Raw genomic sequence first — 12892 nt, forward strand, 5'->3', positions numbered from 1 at the left:
CGCTCTTGAGCAGGTTTTCATCAAGGATCTCTCTGTGCTTTGCTCCGTTCATCTTTCCTTCGATCCTGAGTAGTCTCCCAATCCCTGCTGCTGAAAAACATCCTCACAGCATGATGCTGCCACCACCATGCTTCACCCTAGGGATGGTTTCCTCCAAATGTGATGCTTGGCATTCATGCCAAAGAGTTCAATCTTGGTTTCATCAGACCAGAGAATCTTGTTTTTCATGGTCTGAGAGTCCTTTAGTTGCCTTTTGGCAAACTCTGAGCAGGCTGTCATGTGCCTTTTACTGAGGAGTGGCTTCCCTCTGGCCACTCTACCATAAAGGCCAGATTGGTGGAGTGCTGCAGAGATAGTTGAACTTCTGGAAGGTTCTCCCATCTCCACAGTGGAACTCTGTAGCTCTGTTGGGGGTACCATCGGGTTCTTGCTCACCTCCCTGAACAAGGCTCTTCTGATTGCTCAGTTTGGCCGGGTGGCAAGCTCTAGAAAGAGTCTTAGCGGTTTCAAACTTCTTCTATTTAAGAATGATGTGGGCCACTGTGTTCTTGGGGACCTTCAATGCTGCAGAAATGTTTTGGTACCCTTCCCCAGATCTGTGCCTCGACACAATCCTATCTCGGAGCTCTACAGAAAATTCCTTCTCATGGCTTCGTTTTTACTCCGACATGCACTGTCAACTGTGGGACCTTAAAGGTGTGTGCCTTTCCGAATCATGTCAAGTCCGTTTAATTTACCACAGGTGGACTTCAAATCAAATCAAATTTTATTTGTCAAATGCACCAAATACAACCTTAACGTGAAATGCTTACTTACAAGCCCTTAACCAACCATTTTGTTTTAAGAAAATACCTACAAAAAAAGTAATAATAGATAATAACAGAGAGTAGCAGCAAATAGTCTGGGTTGCCATTTGATTAGCTGTTCAGGAGTCTTATGTCTTGGGGGTAGAAGCTGTTTAGAAGCCTCTTGGACCTAGACTTGGTGCTCCGGTACCGCCTGCTGTGCGGTAGCAGAGAGAACAGTCTATGACTATGGTGGCTGGAACATCTCAAGGATGATCAATGGAAGGATGCACCTGAGCTCAATTTCAAGTGTCATAGCAAAGGGTCTGAATACTTATGTAAATAAGATATTTATGTATATAAAAATGTCTAATTGAATGACTATTAGTGACTGACATAACAAGAGAAAAACTGCTGATGCACAACAACATTTCAAAATTGCACCTTTTGTATTCAACTATTCTAACTTGCAACACTAAATTGAGACCCTGACTGAGTATTTTTTTTTAACTCAGTCCCTGATCTAGGACAAGTTGAAAAAGCGTCCATTGAGTGCGTGCAGAGGAGAAACCATCCTGCTGCTCTTTTGAGACTTACTGTACATTGGAAGAGCAGTTAGGAACAAAGAGAAAACATGAAGCAACCAAGTCATTAATAGTCAGGAAGCATTTTGAGGTTGCATTTTCAGACCACCACAGACCTGTGGAGATAGAGAGGTCGGGTTCAATCCTGAACCAAGCATGCTGTGATTTTAATTCCAGTGTGAGGAAGGGAGAAAGAAATAACATAAGGAAAAAATCAGTCTGGTCTTTTGTTGGAAATTAACTCAGACGGAGTCAGTTAGCCACTAGAGACAAAGAAAGTAGGACACAATGTTTCACATATGCTGAGATTTGGCATTTCACCTTTTATGGCAATATCTCTTCACACGTTGTATAATTTTGTCATTATATGACAAATGTTAATACAGCGAGCCAGATTACTCTGAGGATGAGCAATATATGTGTTTAGCTAATATGACTCTGATATTAAACATGCAATGGCACAGTGATTAGTTGAGGCAGGGTTAGTTGAGCCACCCCTTGTTTCTAGGAAACCATACATAAAATTAATCATGTGAACAAATATTTAGGAAGAGGTCATAATTTCATGGAGTCTGTGAAGGAAGAAACCACAAGCGAGTTAAGTAAAAAAAAAAAAGATTTTCACAATGTCAAATAAATTGAATGATGCTTGAATCTAAACCTAAGTAGGTTGTTTTAAAACTGTTTTATACATATGTTGGGGTCTCTAAAAGCTACAATATGAGGTCCTTAACATAGCATGAAAGTACATCCTTGTAGCTGCATGTGCTAATATAGTCAAAATTGTGGCTTTGGGGTAAATTGTGCCATTGGGCCAGGGGCATATGAACTCAAGATTAGCATTTTTCAAAGGTTGTGGTAATATTTCATTCAGTAAAGAAATGTGTAGGTGTGGAACATCTTACCTCAAGGCGGCTCAACTTACCCTGTCCCTATGCTCAATTTACTCCATACCTGGGGAAAGTTGTACCAAGAGACCAGATTTTTGGACAAACTATATTTTCACAACTGTTATGTTTACATCAATTCAGAATATTTCCAGGGATACACAACATCCTGAAATATATTAAGAGTATACTTCCAAAACGCTATCAATGGTTTATATTCTTTCTTTTCCCCCCAGAAGTGATTGCTTATGGGTACCATTTTTTGTTTTTTTGTTTAAGGAACTCAGTCCGGGTTTCAGCTTACTCTTAAAAGTTGTAATAGAGGAATACACAAGGTGCAATTTCTAAATTGGGTAGTGAATCATCATTTCCCCCTTGTCATGTCAGTCATTACATATCTTAGAGAACTATTTATAACTTGTCAGAAATGCCCAGATCAACTATCCCATGTCAGCTAATGTTTTTTGTTTGTTCCCCAATGCTGTAAGGGGGGCCTGAGTGAAAACGTTTGGGAACCCCTGTGCTAAATGACTGAAATGTTAAATGTCAATGGTTTACATACAGATCTCCTATTACTGTATTGATTTATATCTATTGTTATATCTACCTGGAATTGAATGGAATGTTCATATACTGTATACTTGACTGTGATATGTGGTTGTCTCATCTAGGTTTTACACGGTCAAATGTAAAAAATAACAAAAACATTTATAAAGAACTGTAAAAGTTATACTATATATATAAAACAAAATAATCACAAGAAACAAGGTTTTATAGTGTCTGTTCTATATATAGGAGATATATAGGAAAACTCAGGAAATATATACACTATAATTAAAAAGTTGGGAAACTCCTTACAAACTGTTGGAAAAGCATTTCAGGTGAAGCTTGTTGAGAGAATGCCCAAGTGTATGCAAAGCTGTCATCAAAGCAAAGGGTGGCAACTTAAAATTTAGAATTTAAAATCTAAAATATATTTAGATTTGTTTAAACACTTTTTTGGTTAGTACATGATTATGTAGTATTGTGTTATTTCAGAGTTTTGATATCTTCACAATTATTCTACTATGTAGAAAACCCCTTGAATGAGTAGGTGTGTCCAAACTTTTGACTGATACTGTACATGTTATAAATCCCCATTCACATGCTTGTTACAATATGAGGCCTGACAGGTAGTCTGGGTGACTGTCTGTCAAAATGTATCCTGAGGTTTTTAAGGGTCTGGGTGGCAGGTTTTGGGAACTGCAAGATCTCTCGTCTGGGGATCTTCTGGAGGCAGCTGATAAGACCTGGTCTCTGTGTCTTCAATTTCCATCTTTTCTAGTGCAAGCTGCCTTGGCTGCCTGTTCCGATTTCTGGGCCGCCACAGACACATACACGCACACACATAAACACACGTACACGCACGCACACACTGAAAGGTCTTTGAAAATACAGTTGCAAGAAAAAGTATGTGAACCCTTTAGAATTACCTGGATTTCTGGATAAATTGGTCATAAAATTTGATCTGATCTTCACAAGTCACAAGTCACAACAATAGGCAAACACAGTCTGCTTAAACTAATAACACACAAACAAAACAAAAAAATCACATCTTTGTTGAACACACCGTGTAAACATTCACAGTGCAGGGTGGAAAAAGTATGTGAACCCTTGGATTTCATAACTGGTTGACCCTCCTTTGGCAGCAATAACTTCAACCAAACGTTTTCTGTAGTTGCGGAATAGACCTGCACAACGGTCAGGAGGAATTTTGGACCATTCCTCTTTACAAATGTTTCAGTTCAGCAATAATCTTGGAATGTCTGGTGTGAACTGCTCTCTTGAGGTCATGCCACAGCATCTCAATCGGGTTGAGGTCAGGACTCTGACTTCCCAACTCCAGAAGGTATTTTCTTCTGTCGAAGCCATTCTGTTGTTGATTTTGGGTTGTTGTCCTGTTGCATCTCCTAACTTCTGTTCAGCTTCAATTGGCGGACAAATAGCCTTACATTCTCCTGCAAAATGTCTTGATAAACTTGGGATCTAATTTTTCCATCGATGATAGCAAGCTGTCCAGGCCCTGAGGCAGCAAAGCAGCTCCAAACCATAATGCTCCCTCCATCATAGTTTACAGTTGGGATGAGGTTTTGATGTCAGTGTGCTGTGCTTCTTTTTCTCTAAACATAGTGTTGTGTGTTCCTTCCAAACAACTCAACTGTAGTTTCATCTGTCCACAGAATATTTTGCCAGAACATCCAGGTGCTCTTTTTGAATACTTCATACGTGCAGCAATGTTTTTTTTGGACAGCAGTGGCTTCTTCCGTGATGTCCTCCCATGAACACCATTCTTGTATAGTGTTTTACGTATTGTAGACTCATCACAAGAGATGTTAGCATCTTCCAGAGATTTCTGTAAGTCTTTAGCTGACACTCCAGGACACTCTGCAGTCATCTTTGCAGGACGGCCACTCCTAGAGAGAGTAGCAACCGTGCTGAACTTTCTCCATTTATAGACACTTTGTCTTACCGTGGACTGATGAACATCAAGACCATCAGAGATACTTTTGTAACCCTTTCCAGCTTTATGCAAGGTGGTGTAGGTTGGACATAGTCCCATTGTAGGTTAGACATAGTCCCAGGGTAAATTGGACATAGTCCCAGGGTAGGTTGGACATTCCCAGGGTAGGTGGAACATAGTCACAGGGTAAGTTAGACATAGTCCCAGGCTAAATTGGACATGGTCCCATTGTAGGTTAGACATAGTCCCAGGGTAGGTTAGACATAGTCCCAGGGTAGGTTAGACATAGTCCCAGGGTAAATTGGACATAGTCCCAGGGTAGTGTGGACATAGTCTGAGGGTAGGTTAGACATAGTCCCAGGGTGGTTGGACATAGGCCCAGGGTAGGTTGGACAGTCCCAGGGTAGGTGGGACACAGTCCAAGTGTAGGTTGGACATAGTCCCAGGCTAGTGTGGACATGGTCCCATTGTAGGTTAGACATAGTCCCAGGGTCATTTGGACATAGACCCAGGGTAGGTTGGACATTCCCAGGGTAGGTGGGACATAGTCTCAGGGTAGTTTAGACATAGTCCCAGGTAGTGTGGACATAGTCTCAAGGTAGGTTAGACATAGTCCCAGGGTAAGTTGGACATAGTCTCAGGGTAGGTTAGACATAGTCCCAGGGTAAGTTGAACATAGTCCCAGGGTAAGTTAGACATAGTCCCAGGGTAAGTTAGACATAGTCCCAGGGTAAATTAGACATAGTCCCAGGGTAAGTTGGACATAGTCTCAGGGTAGGTTAGACATAGTCCCAGGGTAAGTTAGACATAGTCCCAGGATAGGTTGGAACACTCATCAGATCAAGCTGTTGTCTTGCCTTTGAAAGACACCCTTGTTCTTTTGTCAGCTGATAAACATTCAAGTAGACAGAACTACACACACATACGCACGCACGCACGCACACACACACAGACACACACACACACTTGAAGACAAACACGTGTAATATGGTGATGTGTGTCAGTGTTCGCCACACTTTCTCTCCCCCACTGCCACACACACCACACATATCTTCTTATAATGTAAACTCATACTGTGGAAACTATTCCATGTGTGTGATGGACTGAAATCAATATTTTGTCTAAAGAGGATAAGCCTTGGGAAGAGAGGAAATGAAGGCAGCATATTACTGTATAGTGGTATTTAATTAAGTGATAATGCCAGAGAAGCCCGTGTTTGGAGGATATATTGGCACGGGTGTTGTAGGCCCGAGACGAAGTGGACGCGACCCAGTCGTTCTTTCTAAATGTAACATTTCCATACCAACTGGCAATGTTCTTATCCCTTGCTTGCTATATAGCCAACTGCGGCTAACTTACAGTCTTACAATTCAATTCCCTCTCCCTGTAAATTCCATCAATTAAATTCCAAATTCAATTGCAGTTCTTCAATCCAGATTCAATTCAAGTGTCACGACTTCTACCGAAGGTAACTCCTCTCCCTGTTCGGGCGGCGCTCGGCGTCGCCTTACTAGCCGCTACAATCCCTTTTTCCTTTTCTAGTTGTTTTGTCTGTGTTCCTTTTCACACCTGGTTTCAATTGCTTTTATTTCTGTGTGTATATAGGGCACCTGTTACGTGCCTTAATTCGTGCAGGATTAAGCTTGTGGGTATTTGCGTTCGGTATTCTATGCTGTTTATTGTTTTCGCATTTACGTATGTGTATGTAGTGTCGGAACTGTAGATACTCATAGATACATTAAAACTGTTTAATATGAACAACATGAAATATTGCAGAAAATGCGAAATACTCTATTCCATTACTGTATTATGCATTATTACATTATTCAGTTTTTCTCCCAAATGGTTTGGAACATTGTTTGGGGAACAAAGCTTCATTACTACAATTACAAGATTAGCCAAACCTTTTTTTAGCGAGATAGGGAAACACCTAAGACACATTTGCTTCAGATATGTAGGGTTAGCCGACATCTGCATGAAGGTTGTTTTGACAGTGTCGGAGGTGGAACAGTGTTAGAGCTGTCAAATCCATAAGTGACTCCCTGCATTATACCTAAAGCGGACATTGCCATTGGCTGCAAGGAGTTGCATTAACAGAAATCCTCATGCAGCCTTGTTAACAAGTTGGAACACTGTAATGTGACATGTCATCTACACCTCAATTACACCTCTATTTTGTTTCATTATTTCTATATAGCCTACACTTTCTTGTTCTGAACTTTTAATGTGGGTGGGGCAGGTGTGGCTTTGAGACAATGATCGCAAGAGCAGCTGCTCGCCGATATGAAGGCTCCAATGCAGTTCCACCTTTGACACCCCCAAAGTATCCGCTATGCTATCACTGGTTAAAGCTTGATCTAATTGCATCTAGGCCTGAATCCAGGCCATAATATTCAAAGAAAACCCTTTATGTAACACCCTTTATGTAACATTTACACATCATGTTGTCAATTGCTTAAATGCATAGTTCGAAACAAGATTTATGATAGAAAGAGAGGATCATCCAGAGCCGTGGTCATGTTGGCAACACTCAACAAGGAAATATGTTTCCCCACAGGAGACCAGGGTTAAATTCCATTCTCCACCTTTCATTCTACTGTATGTGTCTGTCGAAATAAAGCAATGATACTAAAGGCAGAGTGGAATTCAACGCTCTATAAAATTAATGAAAGGTTGAAAAATGAACCCTCAGTGTTGTAAAAGAACCCCTTGGTATTAATAACCACAGTTAAGTGATTATGTCATTTCTACTCTGTAATCAAATGCACTCAAAACCACACCCATCATTATCATATTTCCCAGCATGCTTCAAAACAGGTTGAGTTTCAGAATTGTTTGTTTCAATATCTTTGTTTTTGCATGCATATTGATTTATTGATCTTATGCTGTACAAAGATAAATAACATACATTTTTCTAAACTATTCCAATCCATCAATAGTTGGATTTATTTGGGGATGGGGGGATGTTATTTGAAAACATAATGTTAACTTTCACTGCTATGCGGATGACACACAGCTGTACATTTCAATGAAACATGGTGAAGCCCCAAAATTGCCCTTGCTAGAAGCATGTGTTTCAGACATAAGGAAGTGGATGGCTGCAAACTTTCTACTTTTAAACTCAGACAAAACAGAGATGCTTGTTCTAGGTCCCAAGAAACAAAGAGATCTTCTGTTGAATCTGACAATTAATCTTAATGGTTGTACAGTCGTCTCAAATAAAACTGTGAAGGACCTCGGCGTTACTCTGGACCCTGATCTCTCTTTTGAAGAACATATCAAGACCATTTCAAGGACAGCTTTTTTCCATCTACGTAACATCGCAAAAATCAGAAACTTTCTGTCCAAAAATGATGCAGAATTTTTTTATCCATGCTTGTCACTTCTAGGTTAGACTACTGCAATGCTCTACTTTCCGGCTACCCGGATAAAGCACTAAATAAACTTCAGTTAGTACTAAATACGGCTGCTCGAATTCTGACTAGAACCAAAAAATGTGATCATATTACTCCAGTGCTAGCCTCTCTACACTGGCTTCCTGTCAAAGCAAGGGCTGATTTCAAGGTTTTACTGCTAACCTACAAGGCATTACATGGGCTTGCTCCTTCCTATCTCTCTGATTTGGTCCTGCCGTACATACCTACACGTACGCTACGGTCACAAGACGCAGGCCTCCTAATTGTCCCTAGAATTTCTAAGCAAACAGCTGGAGGCAGGGCTTTCTCCTATAGAGCTCCATTTTTATGGAACGGTCTGCCTACCCATGTCAGAGACGCAAACTCGGTCTCAACCTTTAAGTCCTTACTGAAGACTTATCTCTTCAGTGGGTCATATGATTGAGTGTAGTCTGGCCCAGGAGTGGGAAGGTGAACGGAAAGGCTCTGGAGCAACGAACCGCCCTTGCTGTCTCTGCCTGGCCGGTTCCCCTCTTCCCACTGGGATTCTCTGCCTCTAACCCTATTACAGGGGCTGAGTCACTGGCTTACTGGGGCTCTCTCTTGCCGTCCCTGGAAGGGGTGCGTCAACTGAGTGGGTTGATTCACTGATGTGGTCATCCTGTCTGGGATGGCGCCCCCCCTTGGGTTGTGCCATGGCGGAGTTCTTTGTGGGCTATACTCAGCCTTGTCTCAGGATGGTAAGTTGGTGGTTGAAGATATCCCTCTAGTGGTGTGGTGGCTGTGCTTTGGCAAAGTGGGTGCGGTTATATCCTTCCTGTTTGGCCCTGTCTGGGGTGTCCTCGGATGGGGCCACAGTGTCTCCTGACCCCTCCTGTCTCAGCCTCCAGTATTTATGCTGCAGTAGTTAATGTGTCGGGGGCTAGGGTCAGTTTGTTATATCTGGAGTACCTCTCCTGTCCTATTCGGTGTCCTGTGTGAATCTAAGTGTGCGTTCTCTAATTCTCTCTTTCTCTCTCTCTCTCTCGGAGGACCTGAGCCCTAGGACCATGCCCCAGGACTACCTGACATGATGACTCCTTGCTGTCCCCAGTCCACCTGGCCGTGCTGCTGCTCCAGTTTCAACTGTTCTGCCTTATTATTATACGACCATGCTGGTCATTTATGAACATTTGAACATCTTGGCCATGTTCTGTTATAATCTCCACCTGGCACAGCCAGAAGAGGACTGGCCACCCCACATAGCCTGGTTCCTCTCTAGGTTTCTTCCTAGGTTTTGGCCTTTCTAGGGAGTTTTTCCTAGCCACCGTGCTTCTACACCTGCATTGCTTGCAGTTTGGGGTTTTAGGCTGGGTTTCTGTACAGCACTTTGAGATATCAGCTGATGTACGAAGGGCTATATAAATAAATTTGATTTGATTTTGATTTGATTTGATTTACTGAGATAGTTGTTAGTTTAGGTAGTATCCTTTGTCAAATTCTCATTATCTTAGTTAGCATTAATAATGTGACTTGCTTGTTGTGGCCTGCAAAGCAGGTTTTCACAATACTGTTAGAGTAAAATTAGGCTGTTGAGGTACAGCCTTATGATATCTGTTTTCATAAAGGGTAACATTTTAAAGATAATACAGTTGCAGTTAAACGTTTAGACACACCTACTCATATAAGGGTTTTTCCTTATTTTTACTATTTTCTACATTGTAGAATAATAGTGAAGACATCAAAACTATGAAATAACACATGGAATCATGTAGTAACCACAAGACATGGCGGTTGGAACCAAAAATCTCAAATTTGGACAGATCAGACCAAAGGACAGATTTCCCCTTGGTCTAATGTCCATTGGTCTTGTTTCTTGGCCCAAGCAAGTCTCTTATGTTTATTGGTGTCCTTTAGTCGTGGTTTCTTTGCAGCAATTCAACCATGAAGGCCTGATTCACTCAGCCTCCTCTGAACAGTTGCAACATGTCTGTTACTTGAACTCTTTGAATTATCTATTTGGTCTGCAATCTGAGGTGCAGTTAACTCTGCAGCAGCAGTAACTCTGGGTCTTCCTTTCCTGTGGCGGTCCTCATGAGAGCCAGTTTCATCATAGCGGTTGATGGTTTTTGCGACTGCACTTGAAGAAACTTTCAAAGTTCTTGAAATTTTCCAGATTGACTGACCTTCATGTCTTAAAGTAATGATGGACTGTCGTTTCTCTTTGCTTATCAGAGCTGTTCTTGCCATAATACGGACATAATATGGTCTTTTACCAAATAGGGCTAGGCCACCCCTACCTTGTCACAACACAAGTGATTGGCTCAAATGCATTAAGAAGGAAAGAAATTCCCCAAATTAACTTTTAACAAGGCACACCTGTTGAATGGAATACATTCCACTACCTCATGAAGTTGGTTGAGAGAATGCCATGCGTGTGCAAAGCTGTCATCAAGGCAAACGGTGGCTACTAAGAATCTCAAATCTAAAATATATTTTGATTTGTTTAACACTTGTTTGGTTACTACATGATTCCATATGTGTTATTTTATAGTTTTGATGTCTTCACTATTATTCTACAATGTAGAAAATAGTAACAATAAAGAAAAACCCTTGAATGAGTAGGTGTGTCCAAACTTTTGTTTGGTACTGTATTTTTTATCTAACTTTAGACATGTCAGTTAAAATCAAATTCTTATTTACAATGAAGGTTTACACTGGCCAAACCTGGACAACCTTGGGCCAATTGTGCACCACCCTCTGCGATTCCAAATCACAGCCTGTTCTGATACAGCCTGGATTCAAACCAGGATGTCAGGAGATGCTGTATATTAACTTAGACACACACTTGGTGAATGCTACAAGATTGATAATATTTGAATGTAACAACCATGTTTCTGTAACTAGCAAACACAGTCATGGGTCATAATTCCAACATTCGCTAACAGACACTCTGGGATCTATGCCAATAATTGCCTACGTTTGTATATATCCCAGTGTGCTGTTAGATTGAAGTTTGGAATGACCACCCATGACTGTGTTTTTTATTGACAGTGAATTAGTCATTGCGTTCACTTCGACATTCAGCCTTTCAACAAGGGCTACATAAAATGTAATTGTAAGTGTGTTCAAATACAAGAATTTGCCTTTTTTCTTCCTGCTACAGTAAAATGTTACCTTTGGCTTGCACACCACCTCAAAAAATATTATCAAATTATGACGACCTCTGGGGTGGTGTTTAATTCCTGTTGAAATCTAGCCAAACTGCAGATTTGTTACATTTTTAATTGCTTTGGATAAAAGTCTCTGCTAAATGGCATATGTTGTAGTTGTATAAACCAATACAGAATAATTGAGTAAACAATAATAAGTGGAATTTGAATTTTGCCTCCATTTAAAGGGATAGTTCACCCAAATTAAAAAATGACAATGTTCAGTGACTGCTTAACGGTAAGGAAACCAATATCTAATTTGGGTGAGCTATCACTTTAATTTGACCAAAATAATCTAACTAAATATATTGTACATCAACTACTCATTAGAAGAAAAATAAGTATGCATATAATTATAATGATTTGATTGAAAACAACGTTTGCATTGAATTTAATTGCTAAATGCATTAACTCCAGTAACTGGAATTTGCACAATTATAATACAACCCATGTTTTAAAAACATGTTTCATGCTTTCCAATTCAAATCCAATTCAGACAGTCTAAATTCAGGAATTGAATTGGAATTGGCTGACTGGATGACTGGCTGGGCAACTGGCTGGATGACAGCTGGCCGGCTGGCTAACTGTGCTGGCTGGCTGTGATGGCTGGCCGACTGACCGGCCAACTGTGCTGACCGACTGTGCTGACCGTCTGACTGGCCGACTGTGCTGACCGACTGTGCTGACCGACTGTGCTGACCGACTGACTGGCCGACTGTGCTGGCCGACAGTGCTGGCTGGCTGACTGGCTGATAAGCAGTTCCTCATCATCCATCATTGTCTATCAGAACACAACAGACCACTGCTGTTACCATGGCAGCTAAACGTTACATCCAATCTATTCTTCTAATTGACAATAAGTCTTACAAGGGGTAAAATTATGACTACAATAGCGTGGGTGTCTCATTCTTACTGTAGACTACATAGACCAGTATAGGACATAAATACTGTATCTTACATACTCCATTGGTAGATCCCTCCAAACTTGAAAAACGGAAAGACTTCCAGGTGTCTTAAATGGAAGCCAGTCTTACATGGGGAAATATTGCTATTGTGTTGTGGTTGCGTTTTTTTTATTCCCCTGCAGTCCCCATGAACCAGGATGGTTCCTCTGCAGTCCCCATGAACCAAGATGGTTCCTCTGCAGTCCCCATGAACCAGGATCGTTCCTCTGCAGTCCCCATGAACCATAATTCAAACAGCCATGTCCTCTACCTACCGAATTTGAGCCTGGATGTGCAGGTTTATAGACGAGGCAGTCCGCTCTGGGCATGTTGGAATCAGTGTAAATCTGGTGTCCTTGAAAAACTCTTCTTCCCAATTTATCTGATCACCCATTAGTGTTCTTGTAAGTCACCTAATGATTTACAAGAACAGGTGCTAGAGCTGTGTTTTGGGGACAGGGGTGTTACGCTACTATTAAATCGCGGTGTGTGTGTGTTTGTTTGTGTGTGCGTGCGTATGTGCATGCATGCATGTGTGCGTAATATGGGGTCACGGACACAATAAGCTCTCTAGAGAGGAGCCAGATTAAATGTTTAATTTATAGA

Source organism: Oncorhynchus tshawytscha, linkage group LG26 (assembly GCF_018296145.1).
Source record: "Oncorhynchus tshawytscha isolate Ot180627B linkage group LG26, Otsh_v2.0, whole genome shotgun sequence".
Taxonomy (NCBI): domain Eukaryota; kingdom Metazoa; phylum Chordata; class Actinopteri; order Salmoniformes; family Salmonidae; genus Oncorhynchus; species Oncorhynchus tshawytscha.